The following is a 15,571-nucleotide window of genomic DNA, read 5'->3' as shown; positions in this document are numbered from 1 at the left end:
TTTGTTGCACTTCTGCGAGTAACATTTTCCAGGTGATATGTTATCCAAGGGACAGCTAGCTTGTGCTAGTTATTAAATTATTTGCCCCGGAATTACACATTACCTCAATCAACATTTGTCACCTAACCTGATCCATCTTCAATCTCAACGGACATGAAACTGTAGTAGCTATTGGTATCAACTGGCATCATTTGGCATTATTTCGATTTTGCCTGCACACCGGTTTTCTGCAAAATCGCTAATTTTTATTTTTATTTAATCTTAATTAAGCTAAATCACACCTCATAATTCGATTGCGTCTTTGTTAAACCAGTTGTCTCAAATTCTTATACCTGTTTTGTTACTTCTTTTGACTTTTATTTGTTAAATTTGTTTCCGTTGTTTCTGTTCATCATCAGTCAATTTATTATTAAGTTGTTAATTTTAAGTTTACATATTTCTGAGCCATTGAGGTTAGGTTCTCTAATTACATAATAATCCCGCGAATTTTCCAGAATTTCCCGCGAATCGCCAAATATCTTGCGCTTCATTTAGCCGCAGGTAGGAGTCGCAAATCTCGTGTCACTCTTTTTCGCGCCAAATTTTCAAACTGCCGTACACATACTATCTTGACCATCCGACTACGTCAATTCGCTTTTTCCTCTCCAGTTATTTACATGTTGAGTTTAACGTAGTTCAGCTCTCTCTCAATGTGAAACTTCTGTGATTCTTTACAACTTGTTAATGTCAATTAGAGACTGTGCTAAGTGTCACCTTCCCCTACGACGACTTCACAGATCTCTTCTTTGCGGCTCTTGCAATTCCCTTTACCACCTCAATTGTATTTCTCCAAATTCCAGACCAGTATCTATAACGGCTGAATTTATATGTTGTGCCGATTCTCCATCTTCCATCCAATCGCTAATACCGCCGCGTTATTTGCCACGCCCACCGGACACTCTTCGTCTGTATTCCTACAGGCCAAGAAGCGCCTAGCCTCGCCTACTCAGCCACCATTGTTACCAGTATCCAAGCAACCCTGTACTGCACCGTATCATTCGTCGCCTGAATCATTCGCTCCTGCTACCAACGTTCTCACCGTGAATCAAGATCATCACCAGTCGTCGTTCAATTTCCCACACACACGAAGATCACTCATATACCATGGCGGATGCACCTGAGTAGTTCAAGCGAGAGGCCTAACTAAATGCCAGCAGGCATTAAGAGATGCGTGAATTATGGTCCCAATTGCATGCGGAGCACCAGGGTAGAGATGCTCTTTTCGCTATTACGGATGAGCCCGAACTTCTCATTGCTTGTTGGGCTTGGTTTCGGCGGGACACACAATCTTCCGCATATTGTCACACGCATACCCTTTCCCCATCTCTCTCCAAAACGCACTCTCGCCCTCTGATCGCCGGCGACCTCCTGGCACCGCTCATCGGTCCATTCGTTCTTTCACATTTCTTGTTGACTCTGTCGCTCGATCCGTGATAGGATCCTTCTCTTTTCCTCGAAATTGAAGGAGTACACTGCCCGATCAATTTTTGGTACTGGTGGACCTGCGAGGGTCTATGTTCGTCCCATATGACCGAAGCTAATTTTCGATCTTCTTACAAAAGTGAGAAAGGTCAGTGCTGAGTTTGGTTATGCCTGGCCGGTGGTTCGTAACCTGAAGGTGTTTTATAAGCAGACTCAGCGCTCAGAGCTGATCCCTATTTTTACTGAGGCTGACATCCGGGGGCTCGTGCCTCTTCAACGCGTGACTCCAGCTGCTGTGAAACCACCCACTCAGTCAACTCAAAACCACAGACGGCAGTCGCCTCCACCTTCTCTCCCCCTTCAAATCAGCTATAATCCAGTCTGACATTCGCACATATGCAACAATTTAGCTGAGCAAAATTCATGCTTCACTGTTGCGCACGTCAATATAAATGGATTAAATATACTCTTAAATTTCTCTCTTCTCAAAACTGTACTCCAAGCTGTCCCTTATGATCTAATAGCGATCTCCGAAATTAAGCTCAATGAATTTGTACCAGATGCGGACCTTTCCCTCTCGAATTATAATTTTGTACCGCTTGATCGTGTGGGCAGGGAGGGTGGAGGGGTGGGATTCTATGCGCCGAACTCCCGGATCATCAAAATACTAACTGAGTCCAATACTGTTCATGATAATACTCTAGAATTCATAATAGCTGATATTCAACTGAATCACCATAATAAACTACTTTTCGCTGTTGTTTATCGTCGTCTCTCAGCTTCCACCCCCTCCTTTGTTTTTGACTCCATCTCTACTTTCCTTCCTTATTATAATGATGTCCTCATCACAGGTAATTTAAATTACGATCTCACTTCTGATCTTCCACATGTTCGTGCTTTTCGTGATCAGCTGGACTCTCTTGTTTTAAAGATTGTTTCCACTGAACCTACCATCATCCTATCTCAACTATCGGAGAAATCACACATATTATCCTTGACTTATTTATTACCAACCACTCAACTAATATCACACAGTTTTCTCAGTCTCATTCACCTTTTGTTCCATATCATGACTTAATTGCTATCTCAATCTCATCTTCATATATCAAAAATACCAGGAAAACCTTTTCCTCCCGTCCTCTCCACCACATTAATCCTAATCCCTTAACTCGTTAATCACTATCGATCTTTCAGTTTTCTTCTCCGGACCTTTTCCGGGCTGCTCACCTTCACTTGCTCAGCTTGATTCTGTTTTCACTCTCACAGTACTTGCCGCTTTTGATCAGCTTACTTCAGTTCGCAAGATTGCTATCCCATATAAGAAAACGCCCTGGGTTTCTGAAAAGCTTCGAGTCAAGATGCATACACGTGACCACCTTTTCTCCTGCTACAAAAAAACAGATTCTGTTGAAGTACTGTCCCATTACCGATCACTTCGCAATCAAATTTCAAATTCCCTAAATAATGCAAAGAATTCTTCCATTCATGATACCATTCATAATGCAAAGTCTATCACTCACAAATGGAGAGCCCTCCGTGAAATGGGTGTAGCTTCCAACCTTCTACCTTCTCCACTACTCTTCTTCTACCCCGACGTCCTGAATGATCACTACGTTTTAGTGGCCAATCGTCACTTGGCTCTAACTAATCAAGCTTTCCATGACATAATTAATGCTCCGATTTTTGAACCGATTCCTTCTCAATTTCCACAACCTTTCACCTTCTCTACTGTCTCTTATTACGAAGTTGAGTCCGAGGCCCTTCGCTCCAAAGGCAAGGGTAGCGTTGGCCTCTCCGCTCAAATACTTAACTTGGCCTTAGCTCCTTAGCTCCCCTACTTACTCTCATTATAAACCAATCCATCCTCACCTCAGCTTATCCTTCAGCCCGGAAATGCACTATTATCTACCCTCTTTCAAAAATTAAAGCTCCCCAGTCTCCCTCTGACACCCAACCAATAACCCGAGTTTGCGAGTCCTCCAAGGTCCTGGAGCGCTTACTTCATAAGCAGCTCTCGGACTATCTGGAGACTAACAATTTCTTTGATTAAAGGCAGGCTGATTTCCGCAGGGGGCATTCTACCGAGACTGCCCTGATTGGTCTGTTGGAGGATATTAGGCGCGCTGTTGAGATGCGTCAGCTCACGATTCTTGTGTTGTTCGACTTCATCTTGATTCTCTTTCTCAAATCTCCATCAACAACATAATCATTCCATTTTCCTTATCCGTCTAATCTGATGATCGCACATTTTGTTATGTTATCATGATTGTATTGTTATGTAATTGCGTTTCCATTATCCCTCCTTTTATATTTGTTCAGTTTACTTTATTCAGCTCTATTCTGGATATTTAATTGTATTGAACTCTCTATTATATTTCTCTTATTGCGTTATGTATCTTGTTTTATTGCCAATGTATTGCGCATGTTACTTCTTATCCCATTGCTGTTACCTAGTTTTATTTATATTACTGTTTTAACCAGAGATCGAAGTTTATTTCAAATTATTTATTTATTTTATACTTATTATATGCACACGAAAATTCTTAATTGTTTAACTGTTAATGTGCATTTGTTAATCATATTATTGTTATTTTATTACTATAATAGCGATCTTATTGTTCTTGAAGCCTACGAGATTATACCTCATGGCTAAATAACAATTGTTTAATCTAATCTAATCTCTCTCTCTCTCTCTCTCTTTCTCTCTCTCAATGAAAAATTATTTATTTATTTTATTTTCAATTAATACAAAAATAAGATAATTTACATATTATTTCTATAATATTTATTATTATTTTTTAATCTTCTTAGCTCCAACAAAATTTGCGGGTCAAGTCAGCGTCCTGATTATTAAATGGCTTGGTATGACTATTATTTTTCGTTGAACCGTTTCAATACTCTCAATTAGGGGTTTCTTGGGAATTATTTCATTTCTCTGTAAAGAAAAAAAGAAGAATATTAATATTAATTTACATTAGCGCACGATTAACATTTATATATTTTAAGTATTTACCATAATAGACAAATAAAGCGGCACATCGTCTTAAATGCGTACCGCTAGTGACATCACCAGTACCATTATTTGAGGAGAGATCGCTGATGACAAGGTGACGACGACGACGAAAACGAAGACGATGATGGCGATGATGAGTTCACTATCGAAACCGGCACATCCTTCGCTGAGACTTCTCTTTTTTGTCACTTCTCTTCTGCTAATCTCTGCTAATCTTCTTTGCTTGATCTTCTTCGCTGATTCATCTTGCCCAACCATGGAAAGTTTCTTCTTTCTTTTTCGTTCCAATCGAACAGACTATTGATTTTTACGCATTGCCTCTGCGCGGTTTGTTGATTGAAACGAATTCTTACACGCTCATTTACGGTCTTTTCAAATTCGTAGGCCACTTGTTGTATCAACAATCTTACCGCCCTTGACTTTTTTATCCACTGAAAACAAAATAAGAAATCAATTAAAATACAAAATCAATTAAAAATAAATTAATTATATGAAAATAATACTTACAAGATATACTATAGCTATGATCTGTGCAGGCTGTTCAGCTTGATGAATATTATTTCCAGCCAAGATAATTAACTGAAAATTATATATATATATATATATATACAGGGTGATTCAAAAACATATGTAACTAATAATTCCATTCGATTCGTCTCGAAAAATTAATTCAGAATTGTGTTCTTAGTTTTTCGATTAAATAATTAGGTAATTAGATAATTAGCTTGAAAGATCGGCCAATCAGCGCACAGCTTTAGAAGAACGGGCGCTTGGTGGCGAGCGCGGAGCAGTGAGGGGGGGCCAGCGGCGGGCGCCGCCGCTGATTGCAAGCGGTGTTCAACCCAATCGTGCAACACGGAGCTCCCATGTCTACATACTGATATACGTATTCATTGATTGAACGCGTATCAATAAAAAGAACGGTTCAATACCGATTGACTAATAACAATGATGTACGTGAAAGCTTTTGTGTTTATTTTGCGAAATAGGTTATTTAGTATTCGTAGTCGTCGAATTCAAACTCGCTGTCTTACTTAAGAATTATGTTCATTTAATGCTGAAAATCGCTGTGATCGGCTACTACATCATTGCTTTTTTTTGCTTTTGAGAAAATTGAGATCAATAGGTAGAGGCGTACAGTGTGTTTCCAATTAGCTTGGTTATACGTTTTTTTAAGATTAAGAAATAAAATAATAATAAATAAATACTGACAACCCTCGGCTGAAAATTTCCATGAGGGAAATTCACTCCTGATGTGTCATCACACTTGGAACAAAGTCTCAATTCGCGTGTGCGAGACGATTTACACTAGTCACACACAGGAAATCCATTCTAAAATTTCTCACGCGTGCGAATCGTATCACATCTGAATTTGAGACTATGGGTGAGACTCTAATAGAGCCTATAATAGAAGGAGCTTTAAATCACCGAGAAAAAACGCATTTTGGCAAGTAGGCGGCTTGTAAACAAAAATACTGTCGCTACGATGGCTTGCAGCAACGCGGCGCCTCGAATCAGGTAAGTAAAATTTGAATTTCAGTAATGATCATTAGTCATGAAATTATTTCCAGCACATAATAATTATAAAGAAAATATCGCAATGCTGAAGACTAGATCTACAATACGTTGCGCATTTCTGAAATATTATTATCAATCTGACGAGCAAGATACAATTATCAAAATAATTAGGATTATTGTAGAACGCATTAGAACTTTAAGTCGTAGTCTGGGAAGCGCAACGCTTTTCATAAAGTGCGTAAATGTGTGTACATCAATTTTTCCAAGTTGAATTAAGAATTATAAATAATAAAAAACTGAAAATTATAAAAGTCGTCGCCACTTTTCGGTGAAAAGAAATTCCAAAAACAAATTTCCATAATTTTTTTAAAAATCAATCTCTCGTTGCCCTGTTCCATATGGTAACTTCATCGTTTAAAAAACCGACATACGAAAGAAGATCCGTAATGATTCAAAGGTGTCAGGCTGCTCGGAGAGAGTAGTGGATGTGGCAAAGGTGCGGATTTTGAGAAGAATAAACGAAACGGGGGATGAGGCTGGGTGGCATCAGGACAGACGAACGCAGTGCGACCTAAGAAATTAGACGGACGGTGGGAGGGATTCGTCGAAATAAGACGGACGAGCGGAGGGCAAGGTGTAATAAGACGGACGAGCGGAGGACTGTGTGAAATAAGACGGACGCACGCAGGGCTGCGTCTAAAAGGGCAGACGAGCAGACGGCTGCGTCGAAATTAGACGGACGGTGGGAGGGATTCGTCGAAATACGACGGTCGGGCAGAGGGCAGCGTCATGAAAGGCAGCCGAGCAGAGGGCTACGTCATAAAGGGTAGACGAGCTGGGGGCTGGGCGGAATAGGGCGGACGAGCGGAAGTCAAGGCGAAATGACCCGGACGAGCTGGGGGCTACGTCGAAATGTGACGGACGAGCTGGGGGCGGCTCGTAATAGAATGGACGAGCAGAGGGCTATGTAGGAAAGGGCAAACGAGCTGTGGGCTTGATGAAATAGGGCAGACGAGCGGAGGGCACAGTAAAAGGAGACGGACGGGTTGGGGGGCCGTGTGAAACAAGTCGAACGCGCGATGGGCTGCTTCTAAAAGGACTTGCGAGCCGTGGGCTACGTCGAAATTAGACGGACGGCGAGGGGGAGACGTCGAAATAAGACGGACGGGCAGAGGGCTGAGTGAAATAGGGCACACGAGCGGAGGGCTGTGTGAAATAGGACGGACGAGCAGATATCTGCATCCTCAAGGGCAGACGAGCAGAGCGCTATGTCAAAAAGGGCAGGCGAGCAGAGACCTAGGTCACAATATGACGAACGAGTGGAGGGCTGCGTCCGAGAGGGCAGACGATAAGAGGGCTATGTTAAAACAAGACTGATGAGCGGAGGGCTATGTAAAATAAGACGGACGAACACAGGGCTGCGTCTAAAAGGGCAGACGAGCAGAGGGCTGCGTCGAAATTAGACGGACGGTGGAAGGGATTCGTCGAAATAAGACGGACGAGCGGAGGGCAAGGTGTAATAAGACGGTCGAGCCGAGAGCAAGGTGTAATAAGACGGACGAGCGGAGGGCTGGGTGAAATAAGACGGACGGTGAAAGGGAGACATCGGAATAAGACGGATGAGCGGAGGGCTGCGTCGAAAGTAGACGGTCGGTGAAAGGGAGACATCGGAATAAGACGGACGAGCGGAGGGCTACGTCGAAATTAGACGGACGGTGAAAGGGAGACATCGAAATAAGACGGACGGGCAGAGGGCAGCGTCATGAAAGGCAGCCGAGCAGAGGGCTACGTCATAAAGGGTAGACGAGTTGGGGGCTGGGTGGAATAGGGCTGACGAGCGGAAGTCAAGGTGAAATGAGACGGACGAGCTGGGCGCTACGTCGAAATGTAACGGACGAGCGGAGGGCTATGTCGGAAAGGGCAAACGAGTTGTGGGCTTGATGAAATAGGGCAGACGAGCGGAGGGCAGAGTAAAAGGAGACGGCCGGGTCGGGGGGCCGTGTGAAACAAGGCGAACGCACGATGGGCTGCTTCTAAAAGGGCTTGCGAGCCGTGGGCTACGTCGAAATTAGACGGACGGCGAGGGGGAGACGTCGAAATAAGAAGGACGGGCAGAAGGCTGAGTGAAATAGGCCACATGAGTGGAGGGCTGTGTAAAATAAGACGGACGAGGGAGGGCTGCGTCCAAAAGGGTAGACGATCGGAGGGCTATGTTAAAACAGGACAGACGAGCGGAGGGCTGCGTCTAATAGGGCAGACGAGCAGAGGGCTGCGTCGAAATTAGACGGACGGTGAAAGGGAGACATCGAAATAAGACGGACGGGCAGAGGGCAGCGTCATGAATGGCAGATGAGCAGAGGGCTACGACGAAAAATGCATGCGAGCGGAGGACAGTGTGAAATAGGGCGGATGAGCGGACGACAACGTTAAACAGGACGGACGAGCAGACGGCTGTGTGCAATAGGACGGACGAGCGGAGGGCTGTGTGAAATAGGGCAGAGAAGCGGTGGGCTGCATCCTGAAGCCTAGTGTGGCTTCAGAGGAAATGCAGGCGAAGTCGGAGTTTTGTAACAAGCTTAAGACTAGCGCAGACTGCCCTTGCAATAGATTTGGACGGAATTCAGGCTCGGAAAAAAGGGCTATGCATAGTGAGTAATAAGTAAAAACAAATGAGCACCTACTCGGGGTACATGCGATTTTTGTGTTAATTGTTTGTGGAAAAAATTACAAATAAAAATAATTGCGGAAGAAGAAAGTTTTTATATTAATGTCACGTGTACTGCGTACCCATCCATACTAGCCACCATAAAAATTCGTCGGAAAATGATCGGCGCGTATTTATTTATTTGTAAGCAGAAGATTTAAACCCATGTAAACAACGATGCTTAAAGACGTAACTCGGTTTTAGAAAATTAGTACCCGGCATAACAGCATAAACTCGGCAAGCTTTTCAATTTGAATAAAGGATACGGGCGAACTCATGAAACTAAATTCGCCATCGTATTCTTCGTAAGAAAACTACGTTAAAGTCATGTACGTATGAGTTGAAAAAAACGTTTCATGGATTGTCTTGGAATTTGGAGGAAAACTTTCGCCTGTGGATCGATCGACGTATGGAATTTGCTTTGTTGATATTCTTAAACTTTCAAATAATTTTTTTAACAATGTGATACGTGTTTTTCAAGTATTATTTATCGCAGAACGCTATGGTATAATTTGTTGCAAAACTGAACTGCAAATTGCTAGAAACGATAATTCGAATTTGTCAGAAAATTTTTTTGATTTATTAAAGGTTTTTTAGTTCTAGTTCTATTCTACACCGCCGCCGGAGCAGCAGCGGCGAGCGTAGAATCAGTGCTCACCTTCTCGCTTACCTCCGCGATCGTGTCCGCGTTAATGCCCAAAACCCAGGCGTAACGCAAGGTCATATTTTTTAAAAATTATTAGCGACTTTGCCCTTCTTGAGTCGTTGGTGAGTGTCCCATCATCAAAAGCACCATCGTATTCTACATTAAAAAATACATGGAAATCATCTATCATAAGTTATGAAAATAGTGTTTGATGTTCATGAAATTCAGAATAAGCGCATACCTATCACTTACCAACAGCTGAATAAGGACAAAACCGGTGAATAGTTTTTAAAAAATAGGACTTTTTTCATTTAAAAAAGGAAAAAATGTAGTTTTCTGCCCCTATAAATGCTAAGCACTAAGGCGAAAAAAGTCCGGAAGCTCTAGCATTGAACATTTTTTTTCAATTCCATTATTTAAAGAAGTGCATTTTTGACAATTTTGAGTGTCTTGGGTGCGTGCTTTTTGCAATTCGTTCCGCGGGAGTGTTTGGGTGCGAGCTTTTTGCAATTCGTAAATTGTTACCGATCCTCTTCGACCAGTGAGGGTCCAGCCGATTGCTTCTTTGCCTTCTTTGTTCCCACAGTTCTGTTAAGACATGCACGAATATAATTTTGTATCTGGAGTACATCATCTGGTGTGACGACGCCATGAGAATTTTGAAAGGAGAGGAGTGCATCTATATTTTTTCCTTCTCTTCTCAACCAGTTTCTGAAAGCGTTCACCCAAGGATCATTCGCAGATAACTTGCAGCCATATATTTTTTCTAATGCCCACACTGTCTTGTGCAAACCAATATTTCTTGGATCTTGGTTTATGTTATGTTGACTATACAAACTGAAAAAAAAAATGTAATATTCACATTACGAATAGGGAAGCTGAGAATAAAGCTTCAGAATTTTCGAAGATTAGAGAAAGAAAACTGTCTGACTTTTTTTATATGTTAAACTTGAAAGTATTGAATGAATTTTTTCAGTGTTTTTTTCCGTTGAAATATTAATGGAAAAAAATGACAACGTAAGTTGCTTATATACGGGCTCTTACGAAGAGCAAAATAAACAAAACGAATTAATAGAGTGAATATTATGAAAACCGTCTACGAAGTTAGAATCGCGATTTCCGTTGAAAATCATTATTAAATAATTAAAACGCGAGTGGAAATTATTGGTTGTCCGGAAAGGTGCGCGGGGAGCATAGCGACGCGCGCGGCCAGAGCGGACCCCCGGTCCTGCCCATCCCGCGGAACACCATCGAATATACATTAATTTAATATTTAAATTGATGTTCTTTCAATTATTTGTTAAAATTTCGTCTCGAAAAATCATAGATTAAGGTAACAATTGTACCTATACATTCATGTTTTGCGTTACATCACAGCCATGTAATTTAAAAAGTTTATATTTTTTAATAAAGATTCCGATGAGACCTTAAATCAGAAACGAAACGTTAATGAAAAATTTAGAGTTTTTATTTGAACATCAGGGTTAGCTCTCACGACTAAAAGAATATCAATTTAAACACACAACGATGGAGAGTGGAACAAAATCAAGTTTAATTTGTGACAGGGCTGATAGCGATGTTCGCTAACCCTGTGCGCCGCACTCTCCTCGTACGGATATAGCGGCCGAGCGTTGCTGTGGTTAACATAGCATTCACGTGCTCGTGTCGTTGCAGGGCCTGGAGAGGGGAGAGCGCGGCTGGCGGAGAAGACGGCGCGGAAAGGAGCGAGAGCGCGAAGAGCGTGAGAGAGAGAGCGAGAGAGGAAGAGGAATGGGCGAGAACGCGGAAAGCGCGGCTCGCGCCGCGAGAATTAAGAGAGCGGGAGAGATTGAGGATAGTGAGAGAGTGACCGTACGCTAATAAGGTCACGGCGCGAGATACGCTAGAGCACGGAGAAAGACACCCCAGGACGAGAGAAAGAGTTTTGTGGCAAGTCTCCGGCTGCTGTTCGAGCAGCCTTCCCCGGCGATCATCATCAGACGCCTGAGGAGCCGATCCCGGCCGCCAGCTGCCAACCAGCCGCCGCCGGTGATCCAACGATCTCCGCTACCGGCAGGACTGCGATTTCGCCGTCGCCGGCTCTCCACCAGCGAGCCGCGGGAGGGGCCACCCGGTGGGTTTGTTGCATCTCTATGCGGTGTAGCGCCGCGAATTGAATTGTCGCGATTGTCAGTTGAGCGAATCCGCTCCTAAATGTTATACACTCGCCGCGTATGATAGTTGAGCGTATTACGCTCCTAGTCGCCGCCTGCTGTCGCGTTCTGTGGATTGAGCGAACGCGCTCACCATTATTTTGAGGGTGCGAGTGTTAGTCTGCGCGAGTGCAAGGGCGCACAGTGGGAGATTTGGAAATTTTTTTGGACAAAATTGAATATCTTTTGATTGGAAAAAGATATCGACATCGATCCAAGGGCATTTTGAAGCTTAATTGGTGCTGAATAAAGGAAAACTATCAGCATTATCATTATATATATCTTTGACCTTTAAAAATAAGGTCAAAGTTGGCATTTTATGAAAAAATTTCATTCTTTCCAATTTTTAGCCTTCAAACGGATGATAATTTAATATAAATATATCGCATTTTTTTAGGATTTTGAACGAGAATTCCGAATCCGTTATCAGAATTTCGATTAAGTATAGTAGTCATTGAGAAAAACGCGTCCGAAGCCAAGGAAAGCCCAGTTGTCCTTGTTATTTCTTGTTTATCTCCCTGCAAACGGTGGATATCGTCTTATTCCATAAACGAAATATACATTTTTACAGGATTTTGAACGAGGATTCCGAATCCGTTATCAGAGTTTCGATTAAGTATAGTAGTCATTGAGAAAAACGCGTCCGAAGCCAAGGAAAGCCCGGTTTTCCTTGAAATCTTTTTTCAAATCTTTGAAAACAATTTATACGCTTATAAGCCGACTATTTTGATATTTTTATAATTATGAAGGATATAAAAATTTTAATTACCACTGTCAGAAATATCGAATGAAACGGGCCCTATAAAAGTTACTTAACATTTATTATATAAACCTATTTCACTAACTGAAGTAAACTTTGAAGCGTCTAATTAATCTAAAAGGTTAGTATAAAATCAATCTTTCTTTGAACATTTTGTGGCTTATTTCAGTGTACAATATATAATGCTTTTGGTGAAAAATTTAAAGTAACTTTTGTAACGCTTGATTCGCCTAAAATAACGAGCCGTCGAAATACTGTTTTGGTTAAATATTATGCATATATGACACATTTGCAGTGAAAAAAGACGTTATTAAACTTATATAATAATAATTGAGGATAGAACTATGCTAACAGTGTGAGTTTAGTTTCAAATCGTTTGTATTATCAAGGAAGGAATATTTTTTTGATCACTCTGTGGTATAATGTGTGAGTTTTGGAGATCTGAAGATGGCTAGGAGTGTAATTTTTCAAGAAGTTGTATTTTAATAAAAATAGCCTGATCATGTTCGTGAACTAGCTATATCGTAGCATATCAAAAATATGCTCCAGTGTCTTTTTTCTTCTTGAAAAATCATAGCCTTAGCCCTCTTTAAATCGTTATCTGTCACATTAATTTTGAATGAAATTTTGAATTGCTACATAAGGAATTGAAAATTTAATGCTTAATAAAGTCTTCCAAAAAAACATGAGAAATTTCACTATAAACTCACTTCAGTAATACACAGTTTTCAAATTAATAAAAAAGACAAAAATTATTTCAATTTTATTTAACAATGTGAATAAAAAATCTATCCGTTTTTCACATGTGAATGACAAAATCTGTTCGATAAATTGAATGTACCGATAAAAACAAAAACGTAGTAGTAACTTCTGTATTCAAAAATCAAAGCTCATTCATATTCCCGCGTCATATACTTCTTCATTTGAATTATTTTTATGATTTATGTACTTACCACAATTAGTGCTCGCACGAAAAATAAGCAGAGTAAAGTATTTCACTGTATGTTGTAAAAAAAATAAAGAAAAAAGTTGTTTTTGAATCTTTAAAAAATATTGTATCACCATCAAATCTTTGAAAACAATTTATACGCTTATAAGCCAACTATTTTGATATTTTTATAATTACGAATGATATAAAAATTTTAATTCCCACTGTCAGAAATATAGAATGACACGTTTGATCCTACTATCAAACTTTATTTCATAATTATTCAGAATCTTAAAGACTTGGCTTTGCCAGCAGAACTATCGCTATAGTCCAAAATTTGAGCTTCATATAGATAAAACTTTTTATATTTAATAGTAACTTGATAATAACTTAACAATAACTAAAATAAATATGATTGCTATTTGACTGAATGGTCTACTTATTGAAGTAAATATATAACTTTTCTAAGCGTCTATCAAAATGGGAATCCCGAAAAGCACTCTGGATGGGATAATAGAATTGAAATCTACTATAAAAAAGTAAAATCTAGAAGAGCACTACAAATGTGAAAGTAGAATAAAGAACTTTGAAAATAATTTCTCTTGATAATGTATTGTTGTAATAAAATAATTATATTTAATTATTATGGCGTACCTTATAGTTGTCATTTTAGGTAATAGAATTTTTTATTTAGTATAGTCAATTAGTTAGAGAACAAGAGTCATGGAAAACCGGGGTTTCCTCGACTTTGCAAGTGCTTTTACCAATTAACAATATAGATAAATGAAATTCTGACAATAAATTCGGGTTTCTCGTTCCTAATGAAATATATATTCGTTTTTCTCAATGACTACTATACTTAATCGAAATTCTGATAACGGATTCGGAATCCTCGTTCAAAATCCTGTAAAAATGTATATTCCGTTTATGGAATAAGACGATATCCACCGTTTGCAGGGAGATAAACAAGAAATAACAAGGAAAACTGGGCTTTCCTTGGCTTCGGACGCGTTTTTCTCAATGACTACTATACTTAATCGAAATTCTGATAACGGATTCGGAATTCTCGTTCAAAATCCTAAAAAAATGCGATATATTTATATTAAATTATCATCCGTTTGAAGGCTAAAAATTGGAAAGAATGAAATTTTTTCATAAAATGCCAACTTTGACCTTATTTTTAAAGGTCAAAGATATATATAATGATAATGCTGATAGTTTTCCTTTATTCAGCACCAATTAAGCTTCAAAATGCCCTTGGATGCCCTGCACTTTTGCGTGCGCGCATGCGTGTGTGTGCCTACGTATGCGTGCGTGTGTGCGTGCGCGCGTGTGATAAGATTTTACTTACTTTTGCGTGATCATGCGTGCTGCAATGCTTATATCCAACAGCCATACTGGTTTTTCAATGAATCCTCTTACACCACCATGTGACACGAGGAATGATCCCAGACAAAGTGTATCTTGTATAGACACGTGAGAACTTGTAACAGCCTTTCTCAATAGCACTAACTGACTTGCACTCATCAAGTCCAAATTAACATACTTGTCAAGATTGTTTGTCAGAGCAATTTTAAGTTTTAAAAGTTAGTCGAGATGTCTGTGAAAATATAAACCACTAAACCTTCCTTCGTTCTTTGACATGACGTTAATGAAAGTTGACTATACCACTTTTAGCCTACTAAAATTATTTCAACTACCGGTTTTACTGCGAAAGTTGTTATGACAGATGTTGAAAATATTTACCCGTTGCCACTGTTGATACCTGTTGCATTAGTTACGAATACATAGTTTTAAGTAACATCGTAGCAACGTTAGTAGTTCTGCTAATTATGGAACCTGTTTACGGTATATGCGCCTGGGTGTCCGAAGCGTCTGTGGTTCTCGTGTAGAGCGGCTGCATCGCACATGCATCACAGCTGATCTCGCGATAAGTTGGCATATTTTCCCGGCTACCTGTACCGCGTCTGGGACAGGATCAGCTCTGATGCATGTGTTATGCATCAGCACGTCATTGTCAACATGTGTTCGACAACCAACCGTGAGAATACCGACCGCCACCGTGACCAGCGACTCGTGGCTACTGGGCCACGGACAGGGAGACCTGTTACCGTAGGTGAGGGTGCGACCAGCCCTCAGAAGTGCCTCCAACTACGCGGCTGTTTCCGTTCCCGAGACGTCAGGGCTACGCCGTGCCTTATATCTCGGAAACACTTTCTCTATCTCTCTCCCTCTCTCACGAGTCCTGAGGCAAGCGGTAAGTAGATCGGATGATCCACCGGATTACGCGCGCACATACGCGGAAAGTTGTAAGGGCGAAAGCTCAAAGGCGAGCGACGCCTCTGCGCC

General features: G+C 40.7%; 1 protein-coding gene and 1 long non-coding RNA gene across 9 annotated transcripts in view; both read right to left on the bottom strand.

The window, feature by feature from the left end:
* Window positions 1-15,571, bottom strand: part of LOC131663753 (glutamate [NMDA] receptor subunit 1) — a 1,362,975-nt gene that overhangs the window by 973,096 nt on the left and 374,308 nt on the right. The gene's annotated exons all lie outside the window — the stretch shown is intronic.
* Window positions 4,273-5,036, bottom strand: LOC131663814 (uncharacterized). Its single transcript, XR_009301881.1, has 3 exons — window positions 4,982-5,036; window positions 4,475-4,905; window positions 4,273-4,396 (listed from the first exon to the last, which is right to left on the bottom strand). It is a non-coding gene; the product is annotated as an uncharacterized LOC131663814 (long non-coding RNA).

This window comes from Phymastichus coffea, unplaced genomic scaffold (genome assembly GCF_024137745.1).
Source record: "Phymastichus coffea isolate CEN01 unplaced genomic scaffold, Cenicafe_Pcof_1.1 PCOF00002, whole genome shotgun sequence".
In the NCBI taxonomy this organism is placed as follows: Eukaryota; Metazoa; Arthropoda; class Insecta; order Hymenoptera; family Eulophidae; genus Phymastichus; species Phymastichus coffea.
The sequence above is the reverse complement of the archived record's forward strand: the minus strand, read 5'-3'. Positions and strand labels throughout refer to the sequence as shown.